The sequence below is a fragment of the Phoenix dactylifera genome, chromosome 2 (genome assembly GCF_009389715.1).
Source record: "Phoenix dactylifera cultivar Barhee BC4 chromosome 2, palm_55x_up_171113_PBpolish2nd_filt_p, whole genome shotgun sequence".
NCBI lineage: Eukaryota > Viridiplantae > Streptophyta > Magnoliopsida > Arecales > Arecaceae > Phoenix > Phoenix dactylifera.
This window is the reverse complement of record NC_052393.1, coordinates 19,582,215-19,590,994: the sequence shown is the minus strand read 5'-3', so window position 1 is coordinate 19,590,994 and position 8,780 is coordinate 19,582,215. Positions and strand designations below refer to the sequence as shown.

Genomic DNA, 8,780 nt, shown 5'->3' with positions numbered 1-8,780 from the left:
ACTTCATTATGCTTTCGAGTAATAGAGGATTTAATTATCTTCATCGTTTGAGTTCCCTGGCATAATTGGGATAAAATGGTGGGAGGAAGCATCAAGCCACTGAATTATGATGTAATTTGATGTACAAGTTTGAAAATTAGTGCCTCAACATAAAAAAAAATGACCTGAAAATTAGTAGGACTCAAAAATTTGTTGTGATCCAGGTATGCTGATGCAGAGACTTTTCTTCTCTTTTGGATTATTGTACAAAATCTGGCATGGCAGAGTTTTATGCAACCATTTCTAATTAAAAAAAAAATACTAAGAAAAGTTCTATGGGCATGCAGAGCTGTCATTATTGATTGTTGCATGGGGAGTCATTGGTGGAGAGTAGCTATCCACTTTGAACTGTGGTGCAACGTGGCTTTCAAATTTGTCAAGATCAAACCACAGTTTTAATTTAATATTATCAAATTTTAAGTCGGATTCCTTTATGACTTTGAATCAATGGTATTTTGGGATCATGCGGAAGCTTGCCGCGGATTATGGGTGTCTTTAGTTGTTTCTTCACTAAAAAGTCGGCCATTTAATATTAAAACATACTTGGCTTATATTGACCATACCAAATTAAGGGTATTATAATTCGATATCAATATAAGAGAGTTGAAAAGAAAGCTGAAGGGAAAATAGGATTCTTGCACAAGCATCTTAAGATAAGACCCTTGTTATCAATTTTTTTTTATGTAATGGAAGAAAATAAGAGATTAGAAACCTTAGTAAAACTTTTAGTCTTTAGGTATGATGGGACTCCAAATCCTATTTATTAGATTGAACATTGACACCTTTGTTGCTTTCAAGCCACCCATCGAAAAGAATAGAAAAAGGGAGAAGAAAGGCCCTAGAAATTATTGACTTGGACCTGGTCTTCCTGACCCAACCCCTCTTCCCTACAAGATTAGAGGCAATGGGGACCATAGCTCCCACAGCCCGGGCAAGTTCATCCCACCCAAGAATGACAACCCACGCAATAAATACCATAACTTCGGATAAATGAGATGATATCTAGATGAGTTCAAACTATAGGGAAAAAAGTTTTCGGTGATATCTGAAACATTTAGCACTTGATTTTAATGGCTGTGGATGAGAATTCCACTGTTGATTTTGGGATAGGCCCACAAGTGATCACGCAATGTTTGTATGTTTTGCAAGCACATCCCGAGAAGAATAGATGGAGGGAGGGAAGCTAATGAATGCAAACAACGCCTGCAATTGTAGACCGAGCTATACGTGTGCTGTGAGAAGCTCCAAATGTAGCCCCACATGAAGCATTTGATGATTATTTAAATGACTGGGATAAGATTATGACATTGGTGACATAGGCTTTGAATAAGATTTTCTAAACTTTTGTGTCTTCTAGAGAAAATGCTAAATGTTTTCAAATTGATTTTGGCTAACATTGATTCGATAAAGGAGGAAAACCCACCCCATATTAGTAAGAGAACAACTGTATTATGGCTAGGTTTTAGCGACAGAGACTCACCCGAACCCGATATCAAAATTTATTTTTATATCCAAAAAATTATCCTTCACTCTTATTGTAGTTAGCTAGCAAACTATCTCCTCAAAGAACATCATGATTGATATATCTTTGCTAGTGAATTTTGCCAAGTAGTTGGCTAGCCAATTATATATCACTACACGTGAAGCGGTCAAGTTTAGCCACAATGCTAAGAAGAATTAAAGGAGTTCTCCATGAGTTAGATTTTCAGAAAGCTTTTGACACGTTGGTTCAGGAGGTTTCTTCTTTAGGTCTTAAATAAAAGAGAATTCGGAAACTTGGGGATCTTACAGATCTCTTCTATTGTCCTCTACTAAAACAGTATTGTTGAATGACGCTATTGGAAGAAGGATTACTCATAAAGAGGTCTAAGATAGGATGACCCAGTGTGTCACTCTCTTTATCTACCTCTAATATTGTCAACCGTTTCCTTCTAACCAATTCTAGAGGACTGTAACCCACTATGAGGACCTGTGCAAACATAAAATTAATCCCACATTAATTATATGCTAGGTAGATATGTATAGGATATTTATACAAGGCCAATGAATCTAATAATATCTTCTGGCTGGCTTTTATGGCGAGTCTTGGGTTGTTGCAACTGGTCTTGGACCTAATCAAAAAATAGATGAAATTAAATTCTGTAAATATTCTACCATCCTTCAGTTCAGAAAACCAAGCTCTCAAATATATCCTCTTGGATATCCAACTGGCTTTAGGTTAATAGTTAATATCAGCAAAAGCTTTATGGTTTTGTTGGGAGAATAGTGTCAACATTCCCACCTCCTAGCGTCGATTTTGAATTGCCAAATAGCCTCTTTCCCAATCACTTTTTGCAGGCCCTCCCACTCTCCTCTTTCCCTCAAAATCCTAGCAACCAATCGTCGACCACTTTGATTCAAAATTGACCGTTGGAGAAGTCTTCTGGTCCTATAATTTCTTTCTATCTTCTTTTTCCCTAACTGCTTACTTGTGGAGACTGATAAAATGAGAAGAAAATTCTTCTGGAAAGGATCTCATGTTAAGTGGAATATAGTTTGTAAATTCAAGGCACAAAGAGGGCTAGGAGTTCTGAACATCAAAAATTTTTATAGGGCCTTACTTTCTAAAGGGCTATAGACTACTGACTGATAAGGAAACACATTGAGCCTCGCAAATCAATGTAGCATAATGCTCAAGATCGGGTTCTGCAAAAAAAATAAAAAAATAAAAATAGAAGTAAATTACCTTCAATGCCTCACCTATCTCTCACCTATCTGAGAGAGATTCCTAAGCTTTTGGACGCCTTCTGCTTTCCATTTGGGAAACAAACACTACATTAATAGGTTTGGAGACTTGTAGTTGAAGTTCGGATGCTAACTTAAGTTGTATTGCAACTTAAGCTATATTAGTTTACTTAAAAGGGAGTTTGCTTCTCATGTTTGGATGAAAGTTTGATGAAAATAGAGATGACTGTGGCAGATGATCTATCGAATATCTTGCAAGTGGACATCAAGTCGAAGCACTAAACATGCATGGAGATAAGGATATTCTGGACGAAGAGGTCATTATCGAATTTTTTGGTTGCAAAGGCCTGCGAATAGAATTGAGATCCCATAGGGAAGGAGTTGGTGGCAGTGCAAGCTTTGAGGAGAGCAGAGAAGATGAAGGAGAGAGGTAGGGCTGGGGGGCTAGAGGCGGCGCATGAGGCATAGAGATGGAGGGGTGGTTGGTGGTAGCGGAGGGAGAGATGGAGTGGAGGAGAGAAGAAGGGAAGAGAGAATCCTTTTTCTCAGTTAAGATATCTACTCAAAAGGGCTTACAATCTATGGTACCTTCACCAAGTGATGATGTAGTAATTAGCGGTTGTATAAATGAGAAACTGATATATAAGTATTATTATGAATTTGGCGATGTCCAATTGGTCATACCCCTCCTCGACGTAGAAGATTCAAAGTTCTGACTTACGAGTGGTGCCTCACTAAGTAGTTGGGTTTGGATAAGTTAATTGGGTTAGTGTCGTTCCCTCCCTCTCATAAAAGGAGGAAAGGCACAAATTCCTTAAGGTAGGTATGTTTTTGATAGGTCATTATTTGACAATTACTCATGATGATATGGAGAAAGCTTGTAAAAAGATCAATGCTCCGATATTTCCTAGAAACGTGATAGATAGCGACGGCAACATCCTAAGCAATGTTATTTTCTATAGCCTAGAAATATGTCAATTGGTGATTAGCTTAGGATGCAGACATCAACTTCTAGAACTCGTTTGGTTCGCGGGAAAAAGAAAGGAAGAAAGTATAGTCAACAGAAAAATAAAAAAGGCCTCTTGTTTGGTTGAAGTTTTTAAAGAAGAGAAAGTAACATGGAAGATATCATCGTAGAAAGTAACATTTTCGTGGAAATAAGATTTTCATATTTCATAGGGAAAAATCCATGGAAGATATCGAAAAGCTATTTTCTACCGATTGGGAATTGGATTCTCTTTTTTCTTTCCAAAAGTACCCTTAAGCCATCAAAATCTATGGATAAGGTCTTTTTCTTTATTAAAGGTATAATAGGTATTTCATACAATTTTTTTAAAAAAATAGATACTCAACCAAACATAAGCCACTCTAGAATGTACCACTTTTTCATGATCAACCAAATATACCAAAACTATTTTTTTTAAGCATCATATTTTCAGAAATTATCTTTTCGAAAAAATATTCTAGTGAGGATTTTTTTTTTTTTTTGCGTACCAAACGAGTCTCTGATAAATTTAATCCACCTATAGAATTCATATTCACATGCATTTCATGGAAGTTGGACAAGTTGCCTTGTAAGCTGATGCCAGGAAATATTGGATGCAAGATAGGCCTTGCATGCCCCTCCCTGGCCCTGCAAAAATGCACCCACAGATAATTCAATGCATTGATATGTTAAATAATGAGCCTACTAGATTAAGATAACCAATCCATTTAACTATTTCTTCTAGACTATTTTCTTCTTGAATTTTCATCTCGAGTTCCATCACACAATTTTTCTGGGTGCATAATTGGCCTATGTGTCTCAAAGTTGATTCAGATTAACTTTATAGGTGGGGATATCTGCAAATAATCTACTTGATCATCTTAATATATAATAACATCAATTTGGATTATGTTAGTGCATAATTCAATCTTGCGTCATTAGGGAAAAGTAAAGATACCCAAAAAAGGGCAGTAGTTGGGGATGTCAATCGACTGGGTCTGGACAAAGCATATATTCAAGATTTTAAGTTAGCTTGATTTGATGTTCCGAATTTGAAGCACCATAAAAGATCATGTCATGGTCTGCCCCTAAACATCCCTCTGTAACTAATCAATCTAGGATGATGCAAAAAGATTCAGGGGCAGGTATGTTCCGGATATAGAAGTCATATCCATCGTGGCAAGGTCGAGGATGAGAACAACCTATGAAGCCGGCTGAATCCAACTTTTCCCATGCAATTTCCATATATTGCTTACCAGAAAAAACTTTGGTCATTTGGAGTAGATTCTCCGGCCGAATCCAACTTTTGTTGACGACTTCTACCACTAGCGTGCATTAATCTCCCCCAAAGAGGTGGGATGTAGCTAACCTCAAATTATAATGCGTACTATGATGGAGACCCACCAAGTAATCCAAAATATGTCAGCAGAAATTCTTTACATTAAAAACAGCAATTGATTGCATCAGGAAGAAGTAAGATCCCAAAACTTCCTACTATTACATCCTTGGTTGTTCCTAGATTGCACAACTGAAGGAAGGAAACAAGAAGGGAAGTTTTTTCCTTCCCTTAAACCCTTCAAAGAAAAAAGAAGGAAACAAGGAAGGAATTGGAAACAAAGAGAAATACAGGGAAAGAACAAAGTCATGGAGAACTGGAAGTGGTTCAGCTTCACCAAGGGCCGGCAACATCTGACTGCATCAAAAGCTCCTCCAAGTACTCTGCACCCAGGTCCTCCAACTCCACCACACTCTCTGTGCTCGCCTCCCGCCCCTTTCACCTTCTTCCCCCCTTGGGTTTCCTCCTCATGGAGTGCTTCCTCTTCAGCGCCAAACACCGGCGACACTCCGTCCTCCGCTCCATACTTCATCCCCCTCAGCGACTCCCGAACTCGCTCCACCGGAAAATTCAGCACCGCCATCGACCCCCGCATGGAGAACGCAGCCTGGTCGTAGGCCAGCGCTGCAGCTTCTGCGCTGTCGAAGGTTCCCAGCCACACCCTTATGCCGTGCCGCGTGGAGTCTCGGATCTCCGCAGCGAATTTCCCCCATGGCCGCTTCCTCACCCCTCGGTAGCTCCGCTCTTTGGCGCCGTGTCCTGCCTGGCTCCTGGAGTCCACCTCCTCTTCTTTGGGCTGGCTCGAAATCGAGTCGCTAGCATCCGACGACGACGAGGCCTTGGCAGAGGCCTTCGCGAGCATGTCGAGCAGGAGCATCTCCTCGGAGTCATTCACATCGAAGGGGAGGGGCTCTTGCTCGGGGCTGAAGAGCCCGAAACCCCACGGGAAGGTCTCCGGCGAGCCGGGTGGAGGATTCCGGTGAGTGCTGATAGCTTTGGGAGTAAAAGAAGGAGGGATCCATTGGGAGGAGAGGAAAAGAGAAGGGGTCTTTTCTTATTCTTCCACGACGAAGTTCGAAGCCACTTTGGAACGCTCTCTTGCCTAGTAGAAACGCTGGAGGCCCGCCCCGTTTTATACTCGAATGAGTGGAGGGATTTGGAGGAGGATGAAGACAAAGGGGTGCATGGAATTTGGGGTGCGATAAGGTCTTGGCGTGGGGCCCAGGTGGGCTGGGTGTAGGGCCCCCGTGGTGGCCGAAAGAGCACGTGGGTCAATCAAGCCCGGCGGCCAGGTCAGACAGGCATCTGGAGAGTAGCCGTTTGCTCATGGGTGACATTAATGGCGGCAAAAGCTTCTGTGGGCTGCCACATCGAGTAAAGAGAGGGCAACTGGTGCCGCTGTGGCATTTGGTTGTGTGGGAACTTCCAGAACCAAGCTCACTCACTCTCTCTGTATGTATATATATATATATGTATGTATGTGTGTGTGTTATGTATGTTAAGAAGATGATATGTCAAGAAGATGATATGACCTCAGGGCTTCAAACATGTGGGGTTGGATGAGACCTTAGTTCAAGTGCACAGTAGATTTTCATCAAAAAAAACAAAAAAAAAGTGGTCCAGAGTGGATGTCATGGTACAGCAAGGAGCAAGAAGGGGATTCCCCACTCTGTGGTTTTCTGGAAGGTAGGTATATATATAAATTAATGAAGGCACATACTAAGAGTAATAACTTCTTGCAAATGGAGATGTTTGGTTGCTAACGTTAAGCGTTGTTGTTTGAATTTTCGAAAGCTGGAGCCAGCTTAAACTGCTAGAAAATGAGTTGATATTGTTCCTTTGTTGCAGAACTTGAAGTTTGTTGTTTTCAGTTTCAGGAGGACACTTGACAAGTAAATGCAGATTTCTAGTTGTTCATTTTGCTTGCGAAGCATCTATGTGTTGTGAGGGAAGGAAAGATGTTCCCATGAATGGTACAATTAATAACCTGTATTTAATACCTGGAATCTTCCCAAGTCTTAAACCCAGAACCTCCTTCATCCTTCATTCTAAGCCTATTTAGTTCACCAGACAAGCACATATTATTGAAAAATTGTTTGCAGATTATGTTTTAGAATAACTTTTCCATATTTCGATGGAGACCGCACCATTGATAATGTGAAACCAAGCAACCTGCTTGTGTCCTATGTCAAAAGTAGAGAAGCTACATCCTGTTCACCTAAATCCGTAGCTTGGAGTGACAGAAAACTGCTCTTGATGCCAGTTGACCAGTAATGCTTTGGGCCTAATTGGAAGGTGACACCTTCGATATCCAAATTAAAGTAGATGTTTCCAGAGGAAAAAATGACAAGATTCAAATTCCTGCAGAACACCAACACACGCACATAGTAGATATATATATATATATTTCAAGCTCATTTGGCTGCACATTAACTTGTTCCCTCATTAATTCCTGCAAGGAACCTTTGCGTTTCGTAGTTGAGAAGCTTAGATCTGCATGCAAATTCCAATATACGAGACTTTGTACTGGAGCAACATGCCAAGATGAGAGCATCTTTTGATAGATTGGATTGCAGCAAAATCAAGATGCCATGACTTTTAACAAAAGGATGAGCAAAACAAAATCACGAATATCTGAAATCCATCAACATTACGAACACTGGCAGAATTAGTCCACATGCAGATCCCCTTGAAACTAGAATAAAGGAAAGGTGGAATTGGAAGTCCTTCCACAACATGAGTCCTGTGACACTCTGAACCTTCTTTGGTGTTTGAGAAGCTGATTAAGGCGGATCTCCACGGATTCCTTGGAATTTCTTCATGACTTTGAGAACGACTTGAGCTCATTTTAATCTCCATTTTTCCTTTTTTTTCCCCTTCATGCTGACAATAAAGTTATTCATTCAGTTAAAATAGTCTACGGTACCTTTCTCACCTTAGGATTTAGAGGAGGGTATCAAGCAAAATAGCCCACGCGTATGACTAGTCTTCTAATTGCTATTGAGCTTACACTGAACAATGCCTGCGACCGTAGAGTGGTCCGGATAGTCATGTCAAGATGTCCTCCAATAGAAATATATTCTATAAAATTATTGAATGTAAAATTCATAATGGAAAATCCTAGCTTGGGATTTGACACGGATGATACTGGGGAATGGAAATTCTCTTTAGTTACTATATTTATTAGAGAAGTTGATTGATTTGAGATGAAAGTTGGGACCCGGAACCGGCCTGTGATTTACTTCGCACACGCGTTGATCGAAAAGACTAGCACTAGAGATTAAAAAAAGGTTCACGCCCCCTGAACCTAGGCCTTTTGTCACAAGCTTCTGGCTACGTAACTTAAATATTTGACGATGATATTTGCAACTTTAGACGGTCATACGTTCGAGCTTGACGATTATGAAAAGAACAAGAAAGAGCTCTCTGTCACGGTTCAAAAAACGTTTCTGCAAATGGTAAAATTATTCCCTACCACCTTTCAGGTAAAGCTCGACGCACCTCTTGTGAGGGACAATCTCCATCAATGCACGAGAGAGCTTAAGGGGTGCGGATTGGTTGAATTCTAGATTCAACAATTCTAATGAACTAGAAACTAGCTATAACTAATTTAGGCAGGCAGCACCGCCCTCAAATGTTGCCGGAGTCGGGTCAGGACCATTTCTGATTCTACTTAGATTATATCTTACTTCATCA

At 40.3% G+C, this 8,780-nt stretch overlaps 1 pseudogene; it reads right to left on the bottom strand.

The window, feature by feature from the left end:
* Positions 1–5,417: 5,417 nt before the first annotated feature.
* LOC103719441 lies at positions 5,418–6,426 on the bottom strand (annotated as a pseudogene).
* Positions 6,427–8,780: the final 2,354 nt, after the last annotated feature.